The sequence below is a fragment of the Nomascus leucogenys genome, chromosome 20 (assembly GCF_006542625.1).
Source record: "Nomascus leucogenys isolate Asia chromosome 20, Asia_NLE_v1, whole genome shotgun sequence".
Lineage (NCBI taxonomy): Eukaryota > Metazoa > Chordata > Mammalia > Primates > Hylobatidae > Nomascus > Nomascus leucogenys.
Genome location: NC_044400.1, coordinates 59,650,380 through 59,673,460, shown reverse-complemented (window position 1 = coordinate 59,673,460; position 23,081 = coordinate 59,650,380). Strand labels below are relative to the sequence as shown.

At 46.7% G+C, this 23,081-nt stretch overlaps 1 long non-coding RNA gene across 1 annotated transcript; it reads left to right on the top strand.

Moving 5' to 3' along the window:
• The first annotated feature begins 8,649 nt into the window (after positions 1–8,649).
• LOC101175856 lies at positions 8,650–19,653 on the top strand. Its single transcript, XR_001114068.2, has 2 exons — positions 8,650–8,847; positions 19,435–19,653. It is a non-coding gene; the product is annotated as an uncharacterized LOC101175856 (long non-coding RNA).
• The last annotated feature ends 3,428 nt before the right edge of the window (positions 19,654–23,081 follow it).

Below are 23,081 nucleotides of genomic sequence, written 5' to 3'. Positions count from 1 at the left end.
TGTTTGTTTGTTTCTTTTTTTTTTTCTTTTTTTTTGAGATGGAGTCTGTCTCTGTCGCCCAGGCTGGAGTGCAACGGTGTGATCTCGGCTCACTGTAACCTCCACCTCCCGGGTTCAAGCAAATCTCCTGCCTCAGCCTCCTGGCCTCCTGAGTAGCTGGGACTACAGGCTAGTGCCACCACACCCAGCTAATTTTTGTATTTTTAGTAAAGACAGGGTTTCACCATGTTGGCCAGGCTGGTCTCCAACTCCCGGCCTCAGGTGATCCGCCTGCCTTGGCCTCCCAAAGTGCTGGGATTACAGGCGTGAGCCACCACACCCGGCCTGTCAGCCTGTTTTTTTTTTTTTTTTGGTAGTTGTTGTTGCTGTTGTCATTGTTTTGAGACGGAGTCTCACTCTGTCTCCCAGGCTGGAGTGCAGTGGTGCAATCTCGGCTCACTGCAACTTCCACCATCCAGGTTGAAGTGATTCTCCTGCCTCAGCCTCCCAAGTAGATGGGACTACAGGTGTGTGCCACCACATCCGGCTAATTTTTGTACTTTTTGTAGAGACGGGGTTTCACCACACTGGGCAGGCTGGTTTCAAACTCCTGACCTCATGTAATCCACCCACCTCAGCCTCCCAAAAGTGCTGGGATTACAGGTGTGAGCCACCATGCCCATCCTGTTTTTGTTTTTTTGAGACAGGATCTCTTTGTCACTGAAGCTGGAATGCAGTGGCACAATCTCAGCTCACTGCAGACTCAATCTCCTGGGCTCAAGCAGTCCTCTCACTTCAGACCCCCAAGTAGCTGAAACTACAAGTGCGTGCCACCACACCTGGCTAATTTTTTGTATTTTTTTGTAGAGATGGGGTTTCACCACATTGCCCAGGCTGGTCTCAAACTCCTCAGCTCAAGCGATCCGTCTGCCTCAGCCTCCCATAGTGCTTAGGATTACAGGCCTGAGCCACTGTGCCCTGCCAGCAGTAACATGTTAATAGAAGCTATGCTGGCCAGGAGTGGTGGCTCATGCCTAGAATATCAATGCCTTGGAAGGCCGAGTTGGGAGGATCACTTGAGGCCAGGAGTTTGAGACCCAGCCCGGACATCAGAGCAAGACCCTGTCTCTACAAAAAATAATTAAAAATAAAAAAATTATCTGGGCATGGTGATGTGCATTTGTAGTCCTAGCTATTCAGGAAGCTGAGGCAGGAGGATCACTTGAGCCTAAGAGCTTGAAGCTACAGTGAGCTGTCATCACACCACTGGACTCCAGCCTGGGCAACAAAGAAAGACCCTATCTTAAAAAAAAATGTGCCAGGCATGATGGCTCATACCTGCAATCCCAGCACTTTGGGACGCCAAGGCTGGTGGACCACTTGAGGTTAGGAGTTTGAGACCAGCCTGGCCAACATGGAGAAACCCCGTTTCTACTAAAAATACAAAAATTAGCCAGGCATGGTGGTGCATGCCTATAAGCCCAGCTACTTGGGAGGCTGAGGCAGGAGAATCGCCTCCCAGGAGAACTCGGGAGACGGAGGTTGCAGTGAGCTGAGATTGCACCATTGCACTCCAGCCTGGGCGACAGAGCCAGACTCCATCTCAAAAAAAAAAAAAAAAAAAAAAAAAAGAGAAGTTATGCCCCCAAAGGGTACTGTGGCCACATGAGCTTGGAAAATAGTAGACTATGCAAAGTTTACTTGCTTAGTAAACTGCAAGACTTCTCAGACATTTTAAAGCACCCAGTGGACACTGTGAATCTCTGGATGGGAAATATAAAAAGCAGTGTTTCTCAAACCCATTGAACCACGGAACCCCTTGCCTACCTTTGTTTTCAACAGAGCATCTCATGGGACTTGTGTCCCCTGGAATATACTTCGGGAAATACTGACCTAGGTGCTAATGTTGAAACAAGCTAATAGAGAGGCTGGAGAAGAAGGGGAACAGGGCAATTATAATATATTTTTAAGTTTTTTGTAGAAGCAGGGTCTCACTATGTTGCCCAAGCTGGTCTGAGACTCCTGGCTCCAAATGATCTTCTGTCCTCAGCCTTCCAAAGTGCTTGGATTACAGACATGAGCCACCATGCCTGGCTGGGCAGGGCAATTAAAATCTATAGTCTGACAGTAAAAGCCAGAAGTTTGAGTATCAAGTCAGAGCAACCGGAAACTTTATCTAACTTAAAGGTCACTGACAATGGCAAACTGGAACATAGATTTTGTTTGACCTCACTGTTTTAAAAAAAAAAAAAAATGTGCGGGGCAGGGAGTGAGGCCGCAGGGAGATTTGTAGAAATGCTTGTGCTCAGGAACACCTCAGACTCCGATTCAATCAACCTGGAGTAGGATTAGATGTGGCCTCTTATGTGACCTTAGGGGACAGCTGGAGCTACGAATCACTGTTCTAAATCCTGGTGATTCAAGGTGTGGCCCATGGCCCACAGCGTTGGCATCACCTAAAAACTCCTTAGAAGTGCAGATTCTGGGCCAGGTGTGGTGGCTCACGCCTGTAATCCCAGCACTTTGAGAGGCTGAGGCGGGTGGATCACCTGAGGTCAGGAGTTCGAGACCAGCACGACCAACATGATGAAACGCCGTCTCTACTAAAAAATACAAAAATTAGCCGGGTGTGGTGGTGAGGGCCTGTAGTCCCAGCTACTCGGGAGGCTGAGGCAGAAGAATTGCTTCAACCTTGAAAGTGGAGGTTGCAGTGTGCTGAAATCTCACCATTGCACTCCAGCCTCAGTGACAGATCGAGACTCCATCCCAAAAAAAAAAAAAGGAGAGTGAATTTTACCTAAATGTCCAATATCAGAGTATTTGATAACATTGGCCTCACATTTTCACATGGTAATAATTGGCTGCCCTGTTTAGACAAATTTCCTCAATTTGCCACAGTACCCATTGTACTCTATTGTATTATATTATATTGTATTATATTATATTATATTATATTATATTATATTATATTATATTATAGTTGGCCAACTTCTGTCACTTACGTTACATGTAAGTGTTGAGTTTGTGACCCTCGGTCTAACTGCAAATTGTAAACTTCTCAGAAGCTGGAGTAGTGGTCTAGATTCTATAACTACCACTCAAGCATTTATTTTTGTAACTTGTTTCTTTTTTTCTTTTTTTTTTTGAGACGGAGTCTCGCTCTGTCACCCAGGCTGGAGTGCAGTGGTGCAATCTCAGCTCACTGCAAGCTCCGCCTCCCGGGTTCACGCTATTCTCCTGCCTCAGCCTCTCCGAGTAGCTGGGACTACAGGCGCCCGCCACCCGCGCCCGGCTAATTTTTTGTATTTTTAGTAGAGACGGGGTTTCACCGTGGTCTCAATCTCCTGACCTCGTGATCCGCCCGCCTCGGCCTCCCAAAGTGCTGGGATTACAAGCGTGAGCCACCGCGCCTGGCTGTTTCTTTTTTTCTGATTATAAAAGTTACTCATGCTGATTCTAGAAAACTTAGAAATACAAAAAAGTATGAAAAATAAAACAGTGACATGCATGGTAACCGCAATTTAGTGATGACTGTTTAACTTCTGTTATTTTTTTCATCTTTTTTTGCATCTAGTTATCTAAATTTTCATCATATTTTGGATCAGACTATATTTGCAGTTGGGTATTTTGCCTTATTTAGAAGACATTCTACCAGCTACTAAGTATGGCTTGTTCTGCCATATTGCAGTAGTTCAGTTTTCAAGAAAACTCATTTGATCAAAAATCACTTACAATGGAACTAGAGAGGTTATAGGCTAGAAAGTTTTAGACTCCATTAAAAGGGGTATTCTTTTTATGCTGGAATGTCTATCCGAGAGTACTTTTTTTTATAGTTATAAGGGCACAGCTCTAAAAGTTAAACATAATTGGAGAATTCCAACATCATATGGTTTGAAAGTCACTCAAATAAAAAAAAAAAAACAACTAATGTCCAAGTGCATGTGAAAGGCTTGAATAATGTTATTTCATTAGATGAGAGAATTGAGGGTCAGGCATAGTGGCTCATTCCTGTAATCCCAGCACTTTGGGAGACGAAGATGGGCAAATCACTTGAGCTCCAGAGTTTGAGATCAGCCTGGGGAAGACAACAAAACCCTGTCTCTACAAAAAATACAAATGTAACCACAAGCAGTGGCATGCACCTGTTGTCCCAGCTACTTGGGAGGCTGAGGCAAGAGAATTGCTTGGGCCCGGGAGACAGAGGTTGCTTGTGTCCGGGAGCCGAGATCATGCCACTGCACTCCTGCTGGGGCAACCGGAGTGAAATCCTGTCTCCAAAAAAAAAAAAAAGAGAATTGGAAAAAGCAAATTTTCTAAATCCTATTTAGAATTTAGAATTATAAATTCCTATTCATAATTTTATGTAATAAGTAAATGTAAAGGTTTGTATAACTAACTGATATAATAAAAGTATGGGCCAGGCGCGGTGGCTCATGCCTATAATTCCAGCACTTTGGGAGGCCGAGGAAGGCGGATCATTTGAGATCAGGAGTTGGAGACCAGCCTGGCCAACGTGGTGAAACCTTGTCTCTATTAAAAATACAAAAATTAGCCAGGTGTGGTGGTGGGCGCCTGTAATTCTGGCTACTCAGGAGGCTGAGGCAGAGGAATCACTTGAAGGTGGAGGTGGAGGCTGTTGTGTGCCGAGATTGCGCCACTGCACTCCAGCCTGGGCAATAGAGTGAGACACCTTCTCAAAAAAAAAGAAAGAAAAGTATGAGCAAACATTTGACTATTTCATCTATATGCCTAAAAGTTCATTCATTTTAATTAATTAATTAGTTTATTTATATTTGAGATGGAGTCTCACGCTGTCACCCAGGCTGGAGGGCAGTGGCGTGATCTAGGCTTACCACAACCTCCACCTCCCGGGTTCAAGCGATTCTCTGCCTCAGTCTCCCCAGTAGCTGGGATTACAGGTGCCCACCACCATGCCTGGCTAATTTTTGTATTTTTAGTAGAGACAGGGTTTCACCATCTTGGCCAGGCTGTTCTTGAACTCCTGACCTCGTGATCCACCCACCTCGGCCTCCCAAAGTGCCGGGATTACAGGCATGAGCCACCACGCCCAGCCTTATTTATTATTATTTTAGAAATGGGGTCTTACTCTGTTGTCCAGGGTGGAGTGCAGTGCCTTCCTCATAGCTCACTGCAGCCTGGAACTCGTGGGCTCAACTGATCCTCCCACCTCAGCCTCCCTCATGGGTGTGACTACAGGTGCAGGCCACCACTACTGGCTTTTATTTTTTATTTGTAGAGATGGGATCTTGCTATGTTGCCCAGGCTGGTCTCAATCTCCTGGCCTCAAGGGAGTCTCCTGCCTTGGCCTCCCAAAGTGCTGGAATTACAGTTTAATTTTTTTGTAAATTAAATTAAATTTTACTTTTCAGACAGGATCTAGCTCTGTCCCTCAGGCTGGAGTGCAGTTGTACAAAATTACAGCTCATTGCAACCTCAACCACCTGGGTTCAAGCTATCTTCCTGCCTCAGCCTCCCGAGTAGGTGGGAGTCCAAACACATGCCACCATGCACAGCTAATTTTTCATTTTTTTTCTAGAGACAGGGATGTCACTATGTTGCCCAGGCTGGTCTTGAACTCCCAGGCTCAGAACTCCCAGGCTCAAGTGATCCCTCCACCTCAGCCTCCCAAAAGTTGGAGGTGTGAGCCACCACACCTGGCTCAAAACCTTTTTCATGAAGAAAAACACTGGAGATATTAGGAACATAAGTAGTCATTGTATTTAGTTTTTTTTTTTTTTTTGACAGAGTCTCACTCTGTCACCCACGCTGGAGTGCAATGGTGTGTTCTCGGCTCACTGTGACATCTGCCTCCTGGGTTCAAGTGATTCTCATGCCTCAGCCTCCCAGGTAGCTGAGATTACAGGTGAGCACTGCAATGCCTAGCTAATTTTCATATTTTTAGCAGAGATGGGGTTTCACCATGTTGCCCAGACTGGTCTCAAACTCCTGGCCTCAAGCAGTCCGCCCGCCTCAGCCTCCCAAAGCGCTGGGATTATGGATGTCAGCCCCGGTGCCTGGCCTCGTATTTGGCACTTAATTTCAAATCATAGCATTCTAAAAGTGAGAGGGCTTTGGATGCCATCCCTGTAACTCTCTCCTTGAAATTGAAATCCCCTCTACAAATGACAGTAAGTTATTGTCCATTCTCCACCTGAAGTTCTCCTGCGATGGGAAACCCACTGCCCCAGAGGAGCAGTCCAGAGCTTCCTGACTAAAAAGTTCTTCCTGGCTGGGTGTGGTGGCTCACGCCTGTAATCCCAACACTTTGGGAGGCTGAGGCGGGTGGATCACCTGAGGTCAGGAGTTTGAGACCAGCCTGGACAACATGGTGAAACCCTGTCTCTACTAAAAATACAAAAATTAGCCAGGCGTGGTGGCACAAGCCTGTAATCCCAGCTACTTGGGAGGCTGAGGCAGGAGAATCACTTGAATCCAGGAGGCAGAGGTTGCAGTGAGCCGAGATCATACCATTGTATTCCTACCTGGGCGACAACAGTGAGACTCCATCTCAAAAAAAAAATTCTTCCTCACGTTGAAGCAAAGCGTCTTCTGCTGACTTCCACCTGGTTGCCCAATTCTGCTCTCCAACTCTGATTCTTGTCCATATGACAGGCTCTTCACTATTTCAAGAAAGTGATGACATTGCCAAGCAATCTTTTTTAAGCTAAGCATCTCTAATTTTTTCATGTTTCTGATATGTCATCGTTTCCAGATGTTTTCAGAAATTCAGAATGATTTTAGGATTACATGAAATTAAAAAGGAGTTAGATGAAAATAGCTCTGGATCTGAACAAGGAAAGGAAAGGAATCTTGCTCATAGTAGGAATAATTCATGTCATCTCAATTAATCCTCACAGCTGCACACTAAGGCCGACTGTTGGTGAAGTCTTACTGTCCTGCAAATGACAAAAAACCTAACTCAACCTGGCTTAAGCAAAACAAATATACACACTAATGAGGAGCTAAAAAGTCCCACAGTTGATCTCAGCTTTCAGTATAACTTGAGCACAGGGCCGGGTGCGGTGGCTCACGCCTGTAATCCCAGCACTTTGGGAGGCCGAGGCGGGCAGATCACGAGGTCAGGAGATCGAGACCATCCTGGCTAACATGATGAAACCCCATCTCTACTAAAAATACAAAAAATTAGCCGGGTGTGGTGGTGGGCGCCTGTGGTCCCAGCTACTCAGGAGGCTGAGGCAGGAGAATGGCGTGAACCTGGGAGGCGGAGCTTGCAGTGAGCCGAGATGGTGCCACTGCACTCCAGCCTGGGTGACAGAGCGAGACTGTCTCAAAAAAAAAAAAAAAATTAGCTGGGCGTGGTGGCTTGCCTGTAGTCCAGCTACTTGGGAGGCAGAAGTGGGAGGATCACTTGAGCCAGGGAGGTTGAGCAGTGGAGTCTGTGGTGAGCTGTGAACACGCCACAGCACCACACTCCAGCCTGGGTGACAGAGCCAGACCGTGTCTCCAAGAAAGCAACAAAAAGAAAATCACTTTATTGACTCCTGCAACTGTAGGCTCACATCCTCCCCAAGTTCAAGTACATCAGGGAAAAGCACTTGATATCCCAATAAAAGTTTCATTGTATTGCACTGGCTCTGACTGCATGAAATGCCTGCCTGTGAACCAGTGATTTGGCCAGGGACATGGTAAGTCTTGCTGGCAGTCAACGTCCTATATCACCTCTGAAGTTAAGGGCAGTGGTGCCACCATCCAAAATGTATGGACTATGAGTGGCAGAGGAGTGTTTCCCCAGAAGCAAATCCAGGTGCTGTTACCCAAAGAAAAGGAAACCAAACAAGCCATGTCCAGTTATTATTTTATTTATTTATTTATTTATTTATTTATTTATTTATTTATTTTTTGAGATGGAGTTTCGCTCTTGTTGCCCAGGATGGAGTGCAATGGCATGATCTCGGTTCACTGCAACCTCTGCCTCCCAGGTTCAAGTGATTCTCCTGCCTCAGCCTCCCAAGTAACTGGGATTATAAATGCCCACCACCATGCCTGGCTAATTTTTTTTAATTTTTATTTTTAGTAGAGACAGAGTTTTACCATGTTGGCCAGGCTGGTCTGGAACTCCTGAACTCAGGTGATCCACCCACCATGGCCTCCCAAAGTGCTGAGATTACAGGCATGAGCCAGCGTACCCAGCCCAGTTATTATTTTAATTTCCCATTTAGATATAAGGGAATCAAAGCTCAGAGAGAGGAAACTGTTTGTCCAAGGTCATTCACTTAGAAAGAGGCAGAACTGGGCCGGGTGCAGTGGCTTACGCCTGTAATCCCAACACACTGGGAGGCCAAGGTGGGTGGATCACCTGAGTTCAGGAGTTCCAGACCAGCCTGGCCAACAAAGTGACTGCGAAACCCCATCTTTCCTAAAAATACAAAAATTAGCCAGGTGTGGTGGTGCATGCCTGTAATCCCAGCTGTTCGGGAAGGTGAGGCAGGAGAATTGCTTGAACCCAGGAGGTGGAGGTTGCAGTGAGCTGAGATCGCACCACTGCACTCCAGTGCGGGCAACACAACGACACTCCGTCTCAAAAAAAAAAAAAAAAAAAAAAAAAAAAATCCAAAAAACAAAACAAAGAAAGAGGCAGAACTGGGATTTATGCATGTTTGTCTGCAAAGCCATTCTTTTATCCTTCTTCCCACAGTGTCCAGGGAAGTTCTGCCAACTGGAACTGAACCATAGCAAGTGCATCTCCACTTTCCATGATTCAGTAGCTTTGAGTGACAAAGTAACTAATCTCCAGCCCTGGTTATTGAGAAACTCCTGAATTGTTTGCATTGAGCTGCCGGTTTCATCCAGAATTCCTGGCAAGGTGTTAGAACGGCTCCATGATTGGTCAGTGAGAACATCACCATCTTCCCAGAACTCAGGCGCAAGCTGTTGGGATGGGAAGCCAGTCACTCACTTTATTTTCATTTCCTGAAAGTGATCTGGTACCGTTTGTCATGGGTCTTTGTCTTAAGAAGCCTCAACCGTAAGCGTAGAGACTGAGGACACCACAGTGGACACTGATGCTCCAGGGATGAGGCGTGCCCAGCTAGTGCAGTTTTAAGACAGAAATGTGAATGCCTTGGTCACCATGGGCACCCGTCATTATTGTTACTCTGCAAAGCATTTCATGTATTTCTCTTATCTGTCTGTCCTGAAGACATTTGAAATGCCATCCCCAGTTAGAGTTCAGAAAGTTAAACTACGTCCTTCATCAATAGCAGAATAAACTGTGATATAACCATGCAGATAATATGTTCATGCATGGAATACCATGCAACTGATTAAAATAATAAACTGGCTGAGCATGGTGCCTCACACCTATAATCTCAGCACTTTGGGAGGCCAAGGCAAGAAGATCCTTTGAGCCCAGGAGTTTGAGACTAACCTGGGCAAAATGGCAGAACTCCACCTCTACAAAAAAAAAAAAAAAAAATTAGCCAGCCAAGGCTGTAGGGCTGTAGTTCCAGCTATTCGCGAGGTAGGCTTGAGCCAAGGAAGGTGCTGCAATTCAGTTGTAATTGAGTCACTGCTTTCCAGCCTGAGCGATAAACTGAGGACTGGGTTTGGTAGCTCACGCCTATAATCCTAGCACTCTGGGAAGCTGAGGCTTCTCTTGAGCCTAGGAGTTCAAGACCAGCCTGGGCATCATAGTAAGACCCTGCTTTTTGGGGTTTTTTTTTTTTTGAGACGGAGTTTCGCTCTTGTTGCCCAGGCTGGAGTGCAATGGTGTGATCTCGGCTCACTACAACCTCCATGTCCCGGGTTCAAGTGATTCTCCTGCCTCAGCCTCCCTAGTAGCTGGGATTACAGGTGCTCACCACCACGCCTAGCTAATTTTTTGTATTTTTAGTAGATACAGGGTTTCACTATGTTGGCCAGGCTGGTCTCAAACTCCTGACCCCAGGCGATCCACCGGCCTCAGCCTCCCAATGTTCTGGGATTATAGGCGTGAGCTGCTGTGCCTGGCTAGGACCCTGGTTTTATAATAAATAAAAAAACAAGCCAGGCGTGGTGTCACATGCCTGTGCTCCCAGCTACTCAGGAGACTGATGCAGGAGAATCGCTTGAGCCCAAGGAGGTTGAGGCTGCAGTGAGCTATGATCATACCACTGCACTGCATGCCAGCTGTGTGACAGAGCAAGAGTCTCTCTCTTAAAAAAATAAATAAATAAAATAAACTGGGATGACCGTATATCAGTATTGGTAAATCTCTAAAACATAATGTTGAGGAAAAAAAGCAAGTTGTAGAAGGAGGCACACAAAGTCAGGGATATATGGGCTACATAAGAGGTAAAAATGTAAACACATACACAGGCACTTCAAGATGATAGGTCCTTGAAGTAAGAGGTAGGGGTTTTAAGTGGTAAAGACGAAACAGAGCCATCAATTTTATTTCCTTCCTTTTTTTTGAGATGGAGTCTGGCTCTGTCACCCAGACTGAAGTGCAGTGGTGAGATCTCGGCTCACTGCAACCTCCACCTCCCAGGTGCAAGTGATTCTCCTGCCTCAGCCTACCCAGTAGCTGGGATTACAGGCACCCACCACAGTGTCCGACTGATTTTTGTATTTTTAGTACAGACAGTATTTCACCACGTTGGCCAGGATGGTCTTGAACTCCTGACCTTAGGTGATTCGCCTGCCTCGGCCTCCCAAAGTGCTGGGGTTACAGGCATGAGCCATCGTGCATGGTCATTTTTTGTTATTTATTTATTTATTTTTGAGACAGAGTCTCACTCTGTAGTGCAGGCTGGAGTGCAGTGGTCTAGTCTTGGCTCACTGCAAGCTCCGCCTCCCAGGTTCAAATGACTCTTGTGCCTCAGCCTTTCAAATAGCTGGGATTACAGGCGGTGCCACCATGCCAGCCTAATTTTTGTATTTTTAGTAGAGTTGGGGGCTTTGCCATGTTGGCCAGGCTGTCTCCAACTCCTGACCTCAAGTGATCCGCTCACTTCAGCCTCCCAAATTGCTGGAATTACAGGTGTGAGCCACCTGGCCCAACCTCAATTTTATTTTTGAAACTTGGTGGTGGATACAAAGATGTTTGTCATGCTATTCTCTATGTTTTTTGTTTAAATAAAGTATTTGGCAATGAAATCTCCTCCCTGCCGCAGTCCTGGTCAAGTTTTCATCTCAGTGCTGTACTGGTCAGGAGTCAGTGACAGACATAATCGACTCTGGCCGGCTAGCTAGTTTAGGCTGAAGGAGAATTAATATTGATTACAGAATCGATCAGGAGGCTGAAAGTACCACTCTGAGCTTTAGAAGGGGGAGCATATGCCGGACACGGTGGCTCACGGCTATAATTCCACCACTTTGGGAAGCCGAGGCAGGCGGATCACCTGAGGTCAGGTGTTAAAGACCAGCCTGGTCAACATGGCGAAACCCTGTCTTTACTAAAAATACAAAAAAATTAGCCGGGCGTGGTGGCACACACCTATAGTCCCAGGTACTTGGGAGGCTGGGGCACGAGAATTGCTTGAACCCGGGCGGTGGAGGTTGCAGTGAGCCGAGATTGTGCCACTGCACTCCAGCCTGGGGGACAGAGCGAGACTCTGTCTCAAAAAAAGAAAAAAAAAAAGAAAGAAAGAAAGAAAAGAAAAGAAAAAAAAGAAGACCAGGCACAGTGGCTCACGCCTGTAATCCCACCCAAGCCGAGGCGGGTGGATCACGAGGTCAAGAGATGGAGACCATCCTGGCCAACATGGTGAAATCCCATCTCTACTAAAAATACAAAAATTATCTGGGTGTGGTAGTGTGAGCCTGTAATCCCAGCTACTAGGGAGGCTGAGGCAGCAGAATTGCTTGAAATGGGGAGGGGGCGCGGAGGTTGCAGTGAGCCGAGATTGCGCCACTGCACTCCAACCTGGGTGGCTGAGTGAGACTCTATCCAGCCCCCACCACAAAAAAAAAAAAAGAAAGAAGAAAAGAAAAAAGAAAAAAAAAAAGAAGTGGGAGGTCAGGCAGCAAGGAAATTACTGACTCTTATGTTACTGGCTGGCTTGGGAAGCCACCGTGGGAAAGCCAGACTCCACAGGAATGGCCCTTGCCACGAGAAACAGCGGAAGCAGCAGAAGGGTGGTCTTATCCTCATTGCTTCCTGATGGTTGATGGAATCTCATCAGCATGTGGAATCCTGGAGCTCGGGAATTGTGGTTCTTAACTTTCCAGCCTCTGCTGTGGAGGAAGACCCACCCTAGGAGAAGGCAGGAAATGTTGATCCATCCACTGTATGTACTTCTCACAGAAGCCATATTGTTCATCTCTTTTAGCTTCTATACACCCAGTCTTCCAGCCCTGAACTTCCACCTTTGCCCCTACTCTGAACTGTTAACACCAGCCTTCGTAATAGATTGGGGTGGGCAGTTGGAGCAACTCTTAGTGAAAAATAATGCCATTCAGTAGGCACTATTATAAGATGGCATGTTTATGCATGTAGGACGCAGGCACAGAACTGGTATGAATGCATTAGATCTAGAAAGATATCTGAGGTCACAGTGGACCACAGCTAGCTAGATGGTCCAGGGGAAGGCAGTAGTGTTTAGTGGTAAAAGAGCTTGGCTCTGAGCTGGGCACAGTGGCTCACGCCTGTAATCCCAGCACTTTAGGAGGCTGAGGTGGGTGGATCACAAGGTCAGGAGTTCGAGACCAGTCTGGCCAGCATGGTGAAACCTCATCTCTTCTAAAAACACAAAAAATTAGCCAGGCATGGTGGCAGGTGCCTGTAATCCCAGCTACTTGGGAGGCTGAGGCAGGAGAATTGCTTGAATCCAGGAGGCGGAGGTTGCAGTGAGCCGAGATAGCGCCACTGCACTCCAGCCTGGGCAACAGAGCCAGACTCCGTCTCAAAAAAAAAAAAATATATATATATATATATATATATACATACATACACACACACACACACACAAAGGGTTCGGGACAGACTATGCACCTGGTGAGGCCAAAGTAACCTTTAGGTGTTACTCCCAGGTGGATCAGGTAGAGAGAAAGGGTGGGGAACTAACAACAACTACCTGTTGAGTGAAATGCCAAACATGTGCTCCATGTGGCCAGGGGCTAGGGCAGAGCTTGGCTGAGCCCCCTGGAGGCAGGCAGCTGTGTTATCTAGCACCATGCAGTCCTACCTACTGTGTCCGGAATTTATTCCTTCCAGTGAGTTATTGGTCTTGCTGACTTCGAGAATGAAGCCACGGACCTTCACGGTGAGTGTTACAGCTCTTAAAGATGGTGTGTCCGGAGTTTGTTCCTTCAGATGTTCAGATGTGTCCGGAGTTTCTTCCTTCCGGTGGGTTCATGGTCTCGCTGACTTCAGGAGTGAAGCTGCAGACCTTCGCAGTGAGTGTTACAGCTCTTAAAGTTGGTGTGTCCAGAGTTGTTTGCTCCTCCCGGTGGGTTCGTGGTCTCGCTGACTTCAGGAATGAAGCTGCACACCCTGGCGGTGAGTGTTACAGCTCATAAAGGTAGTGCAGACCCAAAGACTGAGCAGCAGCAAGATTTATTGTGAGGAGCGAAAGAACAAAGCTTCCACAGTGTGGAAGGGACCCGAGTGGGTTGCCGCTGCTGACTGGGGTGGCCAGCTTTTATTCCCTTATTTGGCCCCGCCCACATCCTGCTGATTGCTCCATTTTACAGAGCGCTGATTGGTGCGTTTACAATCCTTTAGTTAGACACAGAGCGCTGATTGGTGCGATTTTACAGAGTGCTGATTGGTGCGTTTACAATCCTTTAGCTAGACACAAAAGTTCTCCAAGTCCCCACCCGACCCAGAAGCCCAGCTGGCTTCACCTCTCACTAGACAAGTGGCGACAAGTGAAAGGAATAAGAACTTGCAGCAAAAGTAGTTTTGATTTTTTTCACTTTTTAGAAAGCTCTCCCATGTGACAAGCAGCAGCAACCCACTCATGCTTCCTCAAATGGAAATGGAATCTATTGGAAGTCTATGGGTGCTCTGGCAATCAGTGGGTGCCCAAAGGTGCAGGTTGGGAAGATGGGTAGGAGCTGAAAAGGAGCCTTGGAGAGGAGTCCTGCAGGTGACAGCCGGCAGGGATACTGCGACCATGATCTCCCCGGGAGAGCTTCTCATCACCTCTTCATCTCCTGGGTAGTAGCATCTAAGTGACTGTACTTAGGCGTGCCGGGGCTCCTGGCTCCCAGGAGGTGAAAAGTACCACCAGGAGCTGTTCAATTCTAATCAGATATTTCTGCTTGGGGAAGGTTCTCAGCCTGTAGCCTCCTCTAAGTTACAAAGGGAACTTAGCAAGTGTTAGAAAAGTGTTAGAGACAGGCTGGTGCCTAACCAGGACTTTCTTGGGTAGAAAATATACTCAGCGATAAAATGTCACATAAAATTAAGAAACTCTTTCAAATGAATGTGTATTTTATTAAATTCAATAGCGATAACATAGGGCTGGGCGCCATGGCTCACGCCTGTAATCCCAGCACTTTGGGAGGCTGAAGTGGGCAGATTATAAGGTCAAGAGATCGAGACCATTCTGGCCAACATGGTGAAACCCCGTTTCTACTAAAAATACAAACATTACCTGGGCGTGGTGGCACGCATCTGTAGTCCCAGCTACTCTGGAGGCTGAGGCAGGAGAATTGCTTGAACCCGGGAGGTGGAGGCTGCAGTGAGCCGAGATCACACCACTGCACTCCAGCCTGGGCTACAGAGCAAGACTCTGTCTCCAAAAAAAAAAAAAAAAAAAAGTGATGACATAAACCCTGAAAAATAGCAGTAGATAGAAACACTAGAAGTATTCACTCAGCCTGCAGATAATGACTGCTTGGTGAATATATGCATGAGAGGATGAGAGGGGGAGTAGGAAGCAGGAGGATCTGAGCCCCCAGCGCTTATGATTTCCATACCCACTAGGCAAGACTGGTTACAGAGTTTGCAGAGCTCAGTGCTGATAGAAAATGTGAGCTCACTGTTAATAACTTATTAAGAATTTCGGGGCCGGGTGCGGTGGCTCAAGCCTGTAATCCCAGCACTTTGGGAGGCCGAGGCGGGCAGATCACGAGGTCAGGAGATCAAGACCATCCTGGCTAACATGGTGAAACCCCGTCTCTACTAAAAATACAAAAATTAGCCGGGCGTAGTGGCGGGCGCCTGTAGTCCCAGCCACTCAGGAGCCTGAGGCAGGAGAATGGCGTGAACCTGGGAGGCAGAGCTTGCAGTGAGCCGAGATTGCGCCACTGCACCCCAGCCTGGGTGGCAGAGCCAGACTCCGTCTCAAAAAAACAACAAAAAAATGAATTTCGGGCCAGGCGCAGTGGCTCATGCCGTAATCCCAGCACTTTGGGAGGCCAAGGCGGGCGGATATCCTGAGTTCAGGAGTTCGAGACCAGCCTGACCAACATGGAGAAACCCCTTTTCTACTGAAAAAAAAAAAAAAAAAAAAAGTTAACCGGGCGTGGTGGCACATGCCTGTAATCCCAGCTAATCGGGAGGCTGAGGCAGGAGAATCGCTTAAACCCGGGAGGCGGAGGTTGCGGTGAGCCAAGATCGCACCATTACACTCCAGCCCGGGCAACATGAGCAAAACTCCGTCTCAAAAAAAAAAAAAAAACCAAAAAAACAAAAAAAAACAAAGAATTTCAGCCATGCATGGTGGCTCAGGCCGGGCGTGGTGGCTCATACCTATAATCCCAGCACTTTGGGAGGCCAAGGCAGGCAGATCACCCCAGGTCAGGAGTTTGAGACCAGCCTGGACAACATGGTGAAACCCCATCTCTACCAAAAATAAAAAATTAGCTGGGTGTGGGGGCACGCACCTGTAGTCCCAGCTACTCAGGAGGCTGAGGCAGGAGAATCGCTTGAACCCAGGAGGCGGAGGTTGCAGTGAGCCGAGATCGCACCACACTCCAGCCTGGGCGACAGAGAGAGACTCCATCTCAAACAAACAAACAAACAAACAAAATCAGAATAAAGAATTTCAATATAGTAACAGAAGAGCGTTAAATTAAATGTAAGGGCTTTTTAAGTGTGGGATGCTGTGTGATGGTACAGGTCACACATACTCGAAGCTGGCCTGCTGCTAGGGGACTCTCCCCAAATAGATTGGATGCAGCAATGGCCACTCTACTGAAATCCCCTTTTTCATGCTGAGAAGTTAGGTGAGCAGGCTGACAAGTCACTTTTGTGGACTATCACAGTATGTGAAGCTCAGTGGGCTTCCTATTGCCCATCTTCTCTTCTTTCTTTCTTTTTTAGAGACAGGGCCTCCTTATGTTGGCCAGGCTGGTCTCGAACTCCTGACCTCATGTGATCCGCCTGCCTCAGCCTCCCAAAGTGCTGGGATTATAGGAGTGAGCCACCAAGCCTGGCCTTTTCTTTTTATCTACAAGCAATTTTTTTGTTGTTTGTTTGTTTTTAAACCATTTTTTCAGTGTGAGGCGCCGGGAAAAACATAGTTCCCTCCTTTAGGATGCTCATAGTCTAGTGAGGCAGATTGTTTTTTGTTTGTTTTCTGAGATGTGGTCTACTTCTGTCACCCAGGCTGGAGTGCAGTGGTGTGATCTCAGCTCACTGCAACCTCCCGGGTTCAAGTGATCCGCCCACCTCAACCTCCCAAGTAGCTGGGATTACAAGCATGTGCCACCAGGCCCAGCTAATTTTTGTACTTTTTTTAGTAGACACAGGGTTTCATCATGTTGCCCAGGCTTGTCTCGAACTCCTGGCCTCAAGTGATCTGCCTGCCTCGGCCTCCAAAGTCCTGGGATTACAGCCATGAACCACTGCGCCCGGCCTTGAGGGAGATAATTTTGCAAGCAAAGAATTAAAATGCTGTGCAATCTCCAGTGAACGGGACATATGTGAAGGTCTGAGAGAGGGGCCCCAAGTTGGCCTGAGGGAGACAAGAAATGGCCCCAGTGGGCCATTCTAAAGACCATGGACTTTGTATATGGTGGATGTGGACCCAGGGTTCTGATTTGTGTTTAGAATATCACGTGGCGGGGTGTGGTGTTGGCTCACGCCTGTAATCCTAGAATTTTGAGAGGTCAGGGTCGGTGGACCACTTGAGCCAGGAGCTCAAGACCAGCCTGGGCAACATGGCAAAACCTTGCCTCTACAAAACATACAAAAATTAGATGGGTGTGGTGGTGTGTGCCTGAAGTCTCAGCTACTTAGGAGGCTGAGGGATGGGATGATTGCTTGAGCCCAACAGGTCGAGGCTGCAGTGAGCTGTGATCGTGCAACTGCACCCCAGCCTAAGCGACAGAGTGAGACCCTGTCTCAAAGCCCAAAAAAACAGGCCGGGGACGGTGGCTTATGCCTGTAATCCCAGTACTTTGGGAGGCCGAGGCAGGCGGATCACCTGAGATCAGGAGTTCGAGACCAGCCTGACCAACATGGTGAAACCCCATCTCTACTAAAAATACAAAAATTAGCTGGGCGTGGTGGTGCCCACCTGTAATCCCAGCTACTTGGGAGGCTGAGGAGAATCAGCCTCCCAAGAACCTGGGAGGCAGAGGTTGCAGTGAGCCGAGATCGAACCACTGCACTCCAGCCTGGGCAACAGAGCGAGAACCTGTCTCAAAACAGAGAAAAAAAAAAAAAAGACCAGAACATCACACTAGCAGGGTGGAGGCAGCCGGGCTGGTACTAGGGAGTGCAATTATGGGACTGCTCATGAAACCGCCATTGCAAAATTATGACTGGGATAGTGAAAGAGATCTGACCTAACCATTTCCATCTTGCTTCTAAACCTCCAAGCAGTCCTTGTTCATTCCTGGGCATAATTTTGGGAGGCACTTAGCTTACAGTTTATAATTTAGAACAAAGACGATAACAGTCCTTTCCCAAAACAAACCCCTTTGTTGCCTGGGAACTAGAGTGTCTTTGTAGACTAATGAATTAGTCAAAAGATTAGAAAGTATGGTTTAGGAGTCATGCAGCTGGAGGCTACAAGATTCTGACCCTTCCCAAATTGCTCCTGGAAATAGCATCACTTTGGAAAGCCTGAGGTCAGTGCTTGAGATATTTTGCGGACCCTGGACTTGATGGATCAACTGGCACCACCCAGATCGATAAATTGGTTCATCTGATCTTGTGGCCCCCATCCATCTGTGTTCTTGTGGAACTCACCCAGGTGAGTTCATGTCTGACCCAACCAATCAACACTCCTGACTCACTGGCTGTCCCCCCACCCACCAAATTATCCTTAAAAACTCTGATTCCCGAGGTGGGCGGATCACGAGGTCAGGAGATCGAGACCACAGTGAAACCCCATCTCTACTAAAAATACAAAAAATTAGCTGGGTGTGGTGGTGGGCGCCTGTAGTCCCAGCTACTCGGGAGGCTGAGGCAGCAGAATGGTGTGAACCTGGAAGGCGGAGCTTACGGTGAGCCGAGATCACGCCACTGCACTCCAGCCTGGGTGACAGAGTGAGACTCCATCTCAAAAAAAAAAAAAAAAAAAAAACTCTGATTCCCTTATCAGGGAGACTGATTTGAGTAATAATAAGACTCCAGTCTCCTGCACAGCTAACTCTGCGTGAATTACTCTTTACTGTTTTCTCTATTACAATTCTTCCTGTCTTGATAAATTGGCTCTGTCTAGGCAGTGGTCAAGGCGAACCCACCGGGCTATTACACTCATTATTCCAGTGAGACACAGCCAGGTCCTGAGCTACAACAGTGGTACCAGGCCTGGGGAGGGGGGTTGGATTCAACAGTTAATTCAGGACTGGGTGCGGTGGCTCACGCCTATAGTCCCAGCAGCATGTTGGGAGGCCAAGGAGGGCAGATCACTTGAGGTCAGGAGTTCGAGACCAGCCTGGCCAATACGGTGAAACCCTGTCTCTATTAAAGATACAAACAATAGCCAGGCGTTGGTGGCACGGGCCTGTGGTCCCAGCTACTCAGGAGGCTGAGGAAGGAGAATTGCTTGAACCCTGGAGGCTGAGGTTGCAGTGAGTGGAGATTATGCCACTGCATTTCAACTTAGGCAACAGAGTGAGACTCTGTCTCAAAAAAAAAAAAAAGTTAAAGAGTTAATTCAGACTGGGTACAGTGGCTCACTAAGTGCTGTAATCCCGGCACTTAGGGAGGCTGAGGCAGGAGGATTGCTTGAGTTTAGGAGTTTGTGAACAGCCTGGGAAACATAGCAAGACCTCATCTCTATTAAACAAACAAACAAATAAACAAACAAAAAAAGAGTTAATTCAGAGATGGGATCAACTTGGGCTGTTGATTGATTGGATTGGGTGGAGGTTGAGTGGGTATTAGAGTTGAAACAATAATTTTTGTTTTTGCAAAGTCAAAACAATATTCTAAGAAGACTAATTGGCTTCTGACTTTGGGCAGATATATGGACACAAGAAGAAAGGTAGCTTGGAGGGAAAGACTATGAATGTTATTAGTAATTTTGTAACTCAATAAAGATATTGGGAGAACTACATGTCACTAAATTTTTTTTTGTCTTGTAGAATCACCAATGATTTTTAGTATAAATATGGCAGAGTTGGAAACGTGGAAAATAGAACAAAATGAACGGATTGTTATCCTATCGCTGAAGCAATCAAAACAGCACAACTCGGAAAGAGAAAATTTAGGGTTCACAATCGTTTTTAGTTCTGTAATTAAGCCAATCATTCTTACACAAATATGTTATTTAAAAATAAAAACAATTTCCCTAGCTTTTATCAGTAGACTCGTAACTTATTTATTTATACCTTTAATAGACTGTGATAGAAGAATTCAAGTACTTAAATTAAAAGATGTAGGGGGATGGTGGGGAAGGAGGATTCTTCTAAAGTTCAACTAAATCATTCAAATTAAAAAATGTCCTTAATGATTTAATTGGTTAGTAGTCACTCTGTGTATACAACATAAATCCTTGAAATGATTAACAGGAGGGAAAGATGGGTGGCAGCCCATAACAGTCTCCTTATTTAGAAAGCATTTGGGGGCAGGTTTTATAATGCAGTCTTAAAATAGCCGCTAACCAGATTCTGATTTCAGGAGCTGTAAGAATGTGGAAGCCTTAGCCACATCACCTGAGTGGTAATTAGCATTAAATGACTCAGCAACCATTTCTCATTTCACACTTTATAGGCCCCTTAGTTCCACCTCTGCAGTAATGGAGGGAAACTATTTAGGTATTCATATATGCGAGATCATACCAGGTACCCTTGTGGGGGAAATATTCCTTTGATAGAATTTAGCAAGCAGGGGGCAGGGGAGCGCGAGTGCAGTGGCTCACGCCTGCAATCCCAGCTACTCAGGAGGCTGAGGCAGGAGAATCACTGGAACCCGGGAGGCGGAGGTTGCAGTGAGCTGAGATCACGCCAGTGCACACCAGCCTGGGCGACAGAGAAAGACTGTCTCAAAAACAACAACAAAAAAGAATTTAGCAAGGGAATTCTTGTCTGTTGAAACATACCAGTTTTCAAGGGACCCAGCACAGGTCTTAAAGCAAGGGCTTTTCTTCTCTTCCCAGCTATGATGAGGACTCTGCCACCCTGAAGCCATGTGCTCAGGGTGGGAGACAGACACAGGGAACTACAAGGACTGAGGTACCTGTTCTCAGAGCTGCCAGCCTTTCTTTCTTTCTTTCTCTCTCTCTCTCTTTCTTTTCTTTCTTTCTTTCTTTCTTTCTTTCTTTCTTTCTTTCTTTCTTTCTTTTTCTTTCTTTCTTTCTTTCTTTCTCTTTCTTTCTTTCTTCTTCTTTCTTTCTTTCTCTCTCTCTCTTTCTTTCTCTCTCTCTCTCTCTCTCTTTCTTTCTTGTTTTTTGAGATGGAGTGTCTCTCCGTCTCCCAGGCTGGAGTGCAATGGCGCGATCTCAGCTCACCGCAACCTCTGCCTCCCGGGTTCAGGCGATTCTCCTGCCTCAACCTCCCGAGTAGGTGGGATTCTAGATGTGCATCACCACTCCCGGCTAGTTTTTGTATTTTTAGTAGAGACAAGGTTTCACCATGTTGGCCAGACTGGTCTCAAACTCCTGACCTCAAGCGATCCACTCACCTCGGCCTCTCAAAGTGCTAGGATTACAGGCTTGAGCCACCGTGCCTGGCCCAGCCTTCTTCTTTCATAGCTTCCTGCAAGAGAGAGCTACCACAGCAGTTGGCATAGGGGGAGATCAGAGAGAGACTTTGCTACCAACCTGTTAAATGATGTGATCACATATTTTTCTTTTTCTTTAGAATTTTAAAAAATTGAAACGGGGTCTCCTTATGTTGCCCAGACTGGTCTTGAAGTCCTGGCCTCAAATGATCCTCCTGCCTCGGCCTCCCGAAGTGTTGGGATTACAGGCGTGAGCTATTGCACTCAGCCAATAACACACTTTTCGTATAGGTAATGGCTCAGTAAATTTGGCTTTTGAGTCTTTCCACCTATAAGGCTGGGCAGCTGGGAGGATGAATGACTTAACAGTCCTGATGATACAGGCTCTCTCTTCTCTCTGCGTTGGGGACTTTGGTTTTTGTCAGAGGCCAGCTGTCTCCTGGAGCACATGTTCACTGGGGCCAAAGAGTCTGCACTGTTCTAAGGGACTTCGTATGTGGAAATCGCATTACTGCCTCTTACGGGAACTCCTTTTGTTTGGAACCAGCCTAACAAGACTCCTCTCTGGGCAATAGTTGATGTAGAAGTGTTTCTTCTCTTGACAGCCCTGCTCTAGGGGTTGAAGAATGACCAAGTTGATTCGGGTTCGCAAAACTTAATCAAGCATCTTCCTAAATGGGATTATTCACATTCCTGCGGCATGTGAAGCAAAATTGGAATCTGCTTGAGTATTTTTGCTGGAAGCAGGTGGAAGTTTTATAACCAGCCTTTAGGGGAAAATGCCAGATATTCTGATGGACAAAGGAGGAACTTTGCTGAGAGAGTCGGCAGCTGGAGGGCATGCATGGGGGTCATAGATTTTACTTGGCAGCCAGGGTGGGACAGTTGCTGGCCTTGGAGGAATCATTGAGAGATTGCTTGTCACATGGCTTTGTGTCAAAGTGTCAGACCATGAAATGCCTCCACCCTAGGTAACTTCTGGATGACTGAGCACAGAGCACATCGGGGCTAAAACAGCTTCAAACCTTCCGTGAATTAGTGACAGTCATTGTTTGGTTATTAACTCTCGAGTGTGGGGGCTGAGCCCCTGACGGCTAAACCAGGGGAATAAAACCACCTTCTCCACTGAGAGCCCTTAACCCATTGCTGACTTATGTTCTGGGTCCTGCTTGGACAGCCTTTCAGATTGGCTACAGGATGTGTTGATTTAGGTACTGCAAAAAAACTTCCTTCTAGAAGCCAGGACTCTTAACTTTACTCAAATATCTCTTTGACAAAAGGATGTGGTTATTTTGTTTCCTTGTCTCCAGCTCAGGGAAGCTGTCAATAGCTCTCTGAGGCAAAGAGTCTTCCAGCTGAAAACAGTTACCTCTGGGATTCAGGAGGGTAAAAAATGCAGGAAGTTCCTATAACTTAATGTAGGCATAATAATTAAAAATAGGTTTTTTGTTTGTTTGTTTGTTTTTTGAGACAGAGTCTCGCTGTGTCACCCGGGCTGGAGTGCAATGGCACAGTCTCGGCTCACTGCAACCTCTGCCTTCCTGGTTCCAGTGATTCTCCCACCTCAACCTCCCGAGTAGCTGGAATTACAGGCACGCGCCACCACGCCCGGCTAATTTCTTGTATTTTTGGTAGAGATGGTGTCTCACTATTTTGCCCAGGCTGGTCTCAAACGCCTGAGCTCAAGCAATCTGCCTATCTTGGCCTCCCGAAGTGCTGGGAGGCATTCCAAAGTGCTGGGAAGGTCATTCCTCCCAGGTCATTCCTCCCACAGCGCCTAGTCCTAAAATTTTTTTCAAAAAAGAAAAAAGTGGAGAAAGGAATGACTTTAAATGTTCTTCCTCAGATCACCCAATATAATTTATCTACCCTCCACCCAGGCACTGTCTACTATATCAATCTGATATATTTCCATATATAGTATAACACATTGCTATTTAAAATGATCCTGTTTGAGCAGATGCTGCGTTGCTGCAGAGGCCCCATCGTCTGCCTTTCCTCTTTCTCCGCTGAGGCCGTCAAGCTCTCCTTAGCCTCTGGCTGGCTGTCTCCTTAATACCCAACACCCATA